The sequence below is a fragment of the Nicotiana tabacum genome, chromosome 19 (genome assembly GCF_000715075.1).
Source record: "Nicotiana tabacum cultivar K326 chromosome 19, ASM71507v2, whole genome shotgun sequence".
Taxonomy (NCBI): Eukaryota; Viridiplantae; Streptophyta; class Magnoliopsida; order Solanales; family Solanaceae; genus Nicotiana; species Nicotiana tabacum.
Genome location: NC_134098.1, coordinates 118,673,779 through 118,681,002, shown reverse-complemented (window position 1 = coordinate 118,681,002; position 7,224 = coordinate 118,673,779). Strand labels below are relative to the sequence as shown.

Here is a 7,224-nt window from a genome sequence, read left to right as displayed (position 1 = left end):
ACCACACACTTTCTTCACACATTTTTCTTTCTTTCTTGACCAAGCACTTCACATAGAAAAAATATATATACTCATTATTCATTAAAGGAGGGGACAATAGAGAGAAAGAGAACCCGAACAGATTCCTTCTTTTTTGGGGGGCGAAGAGCTCTTTCGGCTTCTGCTTTACTTTCTTTTTCACAAGAATAGACCCACAATTTTCTCCTCCATGGTTGCTACTTAACCACCATTAGTACACCACCTAAACTCCATGGAAATAGGACCCTTTTACACCTGAAACCAAGCCCGAAACCAATTGAGAACCAGTCCAAATAGCCACCATCTTCTCCTTCCGAAATCACCTCTAAACCCTCCTTAAAATCGCCCAAACATCACCAAAAACCAGATAGAATTTCCAGTTCAAAAAACGCAATAACACGGCCTCGAGAACGCTGTAAAATCAGCTCCAAAAACGTGAAAAAGCATAGCTCAAATTCAGCTGTAAATCAGTCCAAAACCCAACGCCAATCATACCTTAAACCACCACAAAGAGAGTCGAGTTTGAGTTTGCCGACACTGTTTTCCGACGTGGTCGCGGGTGTTAGGTCCGTTTGTTGAGTTGCAGAAACTTTAAAGTTGGGACGTAATCAATAAAGGTCCAATTCTTACTTGATACTCCTCTAAGTTTCAAGTTTGATTTTGATAATATGATTCTGACGATGCTTCCGATGAGTGATATTTAGTTTAATTGATATTTGATTATTGTAATTCAATGTTTTGCCTTGATGAATATTCTGAAATCTTGTGGTTTAATTTAATTTAATTTGATTTGGATGCCACCTAGTTAAAGTGCTCGTAGACTTACTGGTTAATCTATATATCTTGCTCTGTTTAGCATAATTGATCCTTCATTGGTTGATTGGTGGAAGAGAATGATGGAAAATTTAGGTGAAAATATAGTAATTTTAAGTCTTTTGTTAATTTGTTTAAAGATTCATGCATTATTTTACTAATGAATTTGTAGTTTTCAAATTGTAGCTACTGACTTGTGTGAAGGAAAATCTTTTTTAGCTATTAGGAATATTTTAAGCACATAAATTATTAGTTGGGCCGTTGGATGCCAATTATAAGTATAAAAATGGGGTATTATCACTTTTAGGGCGCTCCAGAAACTATTTACATTTGGTAGTCAGAAAAGTGTATAAAACTTATATAATTTTTGTATATAACAGTTTTAATACTCAAATAGTTGGCCCATTCCCTTTTAAATCAATGGTTGTCCACTCTTTAAAATAACAAGTTGGCCCAACTTTTTATATTTTTATTTTTAGTCAAATAACCTCAATAAAAATCAAATTTTCTTTTATTAAAATAACTTTACAACTTAGTCTCCTTAATAATTAATTTTAAACGCTAGGCAACTAGTAGACGCGCTTTAACTTTACGGATTCGCTTGTAAACATCTATAAGTGTGAATAACTTATCAATACATTGAATAGCTAAAATATTTCTTGACTTCCAAATAATTTCCTCTCCATAAGTCATGATATCACATTAATCTCAAACAAGCTCTAGGAAAATTAATCGACCTGTGAATATTCCTAGAATGCTTTAGGCACGCTTTTAATTTACTATCGTGATTATGTATACGTTCGCGTAACATGATTATTGATCCCAAAAATAAATCAAGGTACGCGTTCGCGCGACTTTGGCCGAATAATCTTAGCAATTAATAAAGCGTGATAAATTGTGTACATGTACGCGTGACATAATTTTAGCGCACTGAACAAACAGATTTACGCACATGTAATCGATTTCAAAGATAAATCCATAACGCCATAATTAAAAGCGCTAAAAGGCAAAATGTACATAGGTTCTAAAAATGAGTAATTAAATAATTAATTGAGCCAGGTATGATTAAAAGAAACCGTGCTAAAACCACGGAATCCGGGAGTGCCTCAAACCTTCTCCGAGGTTAACAGAATCCCTTACCCTGTCTTCTGGTTTCGCGGACTTAACACATAGTCAATTTTCTCGATTTTGGATTTTAAAATAAATCGGTGACTTGGGACACCATATTAATTATCCAAGGTGGCGACTCTAATTAAATAAATAATCTCATTTCGATTAATGTCACTTTAATTGAAAAAACTCCCCTATCCCTCGGAACAAAGGAGGTGTGACAACTCTGGCGACTCTGCTGGGGAAAAATGGTGAAGATGTGATCCTCTTTATTTTTAAATCTTGGAGGAACTTTGTAATTTTTGCGCCGATAAACTGTGGCCCATCGAACCGACTGGTCGTTTTGACCTCTAACGCATCGTTCAATGGTGTTAGGCCTTAGGTAGCTTCACTTCATGTTTTATGACTTGTACGTGCGGTCGAAATTATATTTCGGGAAGTTCAGAGTTGATTCGGATGGAAAATTCTAATTTTAGACGCTTTAAGTTAGAAGAATGGATTAAGATTTGACTTTTGAGTAAACTACCTCGGAATCGAGATTTGAAGGTTCAAATAGGTTCGTATGATAATTTCGGGCTTGGACGTATGTTTGAGTTGAGTATCAGGTGGTCCGAGAGCATTTCGGCGCCTATTATGGCAGGATGGCATTTTGGAAGTTTAAGAAATTCTTAAGTTTGATTTGAAATGAATTTTGGTTCTATCGATGTCCGTTCAAAGTTCCGAGCCTTGGAATAGGTTCGTATCATGATTTGTGACTTGAATACAAACTTTGGTGTCATCTCGGGATGTTTAAGTGTGATTCGGACGCGTTCGGCGAAGTTTGAATGCTTGAAAGATTAAACAAAGGTTTCAGTCATCGATTCTTAATTTTGATGTTGTTCAACGTGATTTGATGCTTCGACTAAATTCGTATCATGATTTGGGATGTATTGGTATGTTTGGATGGGGTCCCGGGGGCCTTGGGTTTGAAACGGATTAAAATCGGATTGAAATTTGGATTTGAGGAAAAGCAAGAACCTGTTGAAATCTTGTGCCATCGCACCTGCAGTGGTTTGGTCGCAGGTGCGGATACGCATGCGCGATGGAGGTTTCCACAGAAGCGAAAGAGGCCAGCTGGGCCAAGGGTCGTAAGTGCGGAGTTTGGGCGCGCAGATGCTCATCCGCAGAAAAGGAGGAGGAACCGCAGATGCGGAATCTGAGCCTTTGATGCTGGACTGCAGGAGCGGTCAGTGCCTCGCAGAAGCAAGACCGAAGGGGCGGTCAGTGCTCCGTAGAAGTGAGACCGCAGGAGCGTATTTGTGTCTGCAGAAGCAGACCTGGCTGGGCGTAGTGGGAACCGCACCTGCGATGGGAGTTTCTGCAGCTGCGGAACCGCAGAAGCGGCTACTGTTCCGCAGGTGCGAGGCACCACTGGGCAGACTTGGTTTTATACGGGATTTGGCCCATTTTCTTTCATTCTCTCTTGGCTTGGGCGATTTTTAGACAGCTTCAAGGGAAGATTTTCATCAACCATTGCAAGGTAAGTAATTCTCACCTAATGATAGTGAAATAGATGGATTATATGTGGATTTTAACATAAAAAATTATGGTAATTGTGGGATTTTAAGAGAAAACCTAAAAATTGGTATTTTTGGATTTTTACCACTAAATTGGACATGGAATTAGGATTAAATTATATATTTGAGTTCGTAATATTATGGGTAATATTTATCTTCGAAAAATTTTAGAATCTGGGCATGTGAGCCCGAGGGTTGATTTTATTGACTTTTCAAGCAGAGTTGAGAATTATTATAAATTGTTAAATTGTAAGCATTGGGGTATATTTTGATATATTTGCACGTTGATTGACCAGTTTCAGAATATTTGGCTTGGAGTTGAGTGTTAGAGTGGCGTTGGAGCCGGTTATGGAACTTCGGAGCGAAGTAAGTTTCATGTCTAACTTTGTGAGGGGGAAACTACCCCCTAGGTGATGTAATTATTATGTGCTAATAGTTGTGGGTGCCACGTACGTATGAGGTGACGAGAGTCCGTACGTAGCTAAAGCATGTTTATGTTCGGATAAATTTAAGACTTTACCATGTAATATTTGAAATACTTGAATCTATCCCACTGGCTTAATTAATTGAAATTATAATTGAATTGATTTAGAAATACATGCATATATGTTAGGCCGAGCCTTATCACCTTAGGTTATTTTCTAGTTATTTGAGAAACGGCAATGGATTATATTCACCCTGTACTCATGTACTGTATTGTAAGCATGTGTCTCGTGATTCGATAACTTCCTTCCTTTCTTGTGGAGCGGGACGAACGCCTCGACAGTATAATAGATGCATCTATGGTTCATGTCCCTCGACCCTCAACAGTATACACATTATTTTGGATTGGGCTGAACGACTTCAGCATAATCGTGCGTTATATCACTGGTAGTCCGAACATTCACGAGATTATCTTTTCTATTGATGCTCGATATTCTATATGGTGTTCCTTATTCATTGATATTGGCACTTGACATTTTCTGAGTCGTTAAGGTAGAATACAAGATTGAAAAATTCATATTTTAAAGTAAATATCTGGAAGATTATGTAACTTACAGATTTACCCCGTTATCATTGTGCACTCCCTATCTGTTATGAATTTTTATATTATTTTATTGGACCTCTAGTAAGTGTCAATGTCGACCCATCGTCACTACTTATTCGGAGTTAGGCTAGATACTTACTAGATACACGTTGATTTACGTACTCATGCTGCACTTCTACACTAAATGTGCAGGATATGACATATTCATTTGGTGATCATCTTGACGCGTAGGCGCACTTGTTGAGGAGACTTTATGTGAGCTACATTCCAGGATACGCATCGCAGTCCACCGAATTTCCATCGTACTATTTATTTTATGCTATCTTATTTACATTCGGGGCAGATGTTGTATTATTATTGTACTTCTTAGAAAATGCTCATGCACTTGTGATACCGGGTTTTGGGATTATACTAGCTGATGCTTATGGTTTCGTATATTATTAATACCTTTCAAATCTTTTATAAACTACAAAGGTTGTACGTTCCCGCAGATTTAAAAGTGTAAAACTCTTTCCTTATTAAAATCTATGATTTCGGAAGTAATAAAATGAGTAATTAAATTGATAAATCACTGTTGGCTTACCTGACGGTGACGTTAGGTGCCATCACGACCTATAGTGGATTTTGGGTATTGACATATGACCCATTGTCGCATGCTATCTCTTCTGATATTCCGAACCTGCAAATTATACTTTCCCACAAGAAATCCACCACACCGCGCTCTCCGATCTTTTGATAAGGACCTGCTTCCACCCACTTAAAAAATAGTCAGTCAAAATTAAAAGAAATCTTACCTTTCCGGGAGTCGGTGGCAGTGGTCCGACGATGTCCATCCTCCATTCATGAACGGCCACGGAGATAGAACCGCAGGTAAAGGTTATGTCGGTTGATGCACCAGTGGTGCATGGCATCTACACTTATCACACTTTTGTGCGAAGTCTTTGGCATCTTGTTCCATGCGGAGCCAGTAATATCTTGCCCTTACCAACTTCAGCACTAAGGAATCTGTGCCCGAGTGGTTATCGCATTGTCACACCCCGAAATCGGGGAGCGCGCCTGACGCTCAACCGAGTGAACCCAGCCGAGCAAGCCTATTATATTTTCTTCTACCCAAACTCATCTATGAAAAAAGAGGAGATGTACTCCATTAATCAAACACTGAAAAGATTTCATTAACAACTCCCATTTCATTTTCATTAGCAGCTTCATTTATAACTTTCAAATTATTACAAATTTATAGATATAATGAAAAACATGTTTGCCAAATACCCGCATTTCTAGTTCAACTCCCAACATCAAACACCACCCACAACCTATTTACGGGAGCCTCTAAGTACAATAGAAGAGTAGTATGGAAGTGCCGGCAACATGGCCTCGGCTATACCTTAAAACAAAATATACAACTCCAGTGACATCAGGCCCGAAATAGAGTAGGGCTCACCAAAACCTGCTGAATAGAGAGTGACTGCTAACGAGGATCAAAGTTGCCCGCTGATGAACCACCTGCATCTGTTAAAGATGCAGCGCCCCCGGCAAAGGGGACATTACAACATATAGAATAGTACTAGTATGTAAAGCTAACTATCCTCTTTCAAAATAGAATGCCACTATAAGAAAGGGAAAACCATGGAAACAACAATCAACAATCAATGATATTCAAATGCCAAGTTAAAACATAATAATTCCCAAAATATGAAGATAACACTGTGAAGTGATAAGCAAAATATGATAATAATATTATTTTTGGTTGGGAGATCTTTAGCACCGATATACCACTATTCACAATACCAATACCATCATACTTTTAACATGGAGTCCGATCACGACCCGATCGGCTAGGCCATCTCATCTGAGACATCAACCACAATCACAATTTCAATTACAATTTCCATCACAATCACCACCATGTGTGTGGCATGGTGTCCGATCATGACTCAATCGGCTAGGGCAACTCATCCGAGACATCAACCACAATCACAATTTCAATTACAATTTCCAGCCCAATCACCACCATGTGTGTGTCATGGTGTCCGATCATGACCCGATCGGCTAAGCCATCTCACCACAATGCCGTGTGGATCGACATCATCCATTTCTATCAATCATCTCATCCCAATTAAAGGGAATAATTTTATCACACCAATCTCATCCCAAATAAGGGGAATAATTACAATCCACTCCTACACCGACACGTTTAGTTTCGGGGTTAAGTTATTTCAACCTACCCTTCCTTGGTTACTATCGATACTCACAAAAATATTATTGATATGCTTACAAAGGAAACAACAATACAAATGCATTTACCTCATAACCTTTTATACCGTATATAGCTTCATTGGCACTTTCAATAACTTTCAACATCATTATTTCATTGGCTCTCTTGGCAATACATATAATTCTTTATTCATGGTACAATGGTCGTATTTCATATTCCACACTTTCATTTCTTTACTTTCATGGATCATCATCATACATATCAACAAATAGAATATTCCGGAAATCACAACTTTAGGTTCATTAGTAATGAAGGCTTTAAAAATGATGGATTTCTTTCCAAGAAATTGAGTAAAATGATTGGCAATTGAAACACAAGTGAAAATCATAAACAAGTAACACATCATTTATTCTTGAAATACTTTTCCCCAAAAAGGGCAATACAAAATTTCAACTCACGAATATGTAATAACACAAAACACATTG

The 7,224-nt window shown here is 38.1% G+C and overlaps 1 long non-coding RNA gene across 1 annotated transcript; it reads left to right on the top strand.

Annotated features, from left to right (window-relative positions):
- On the top strand, positions 1-5,014 carry LOC107792211 (uncharacterized). The gene is made up of 2 exons (XR_012702921.1): positions 1-635; positions 4,717-5,014. It is a non-coding gene; the product is annotated as an uncharacterized LOC107792211 (long non-coding RNA).
- Positions 5,015-7,224: the final 2,210 nt, after the last annotated feature.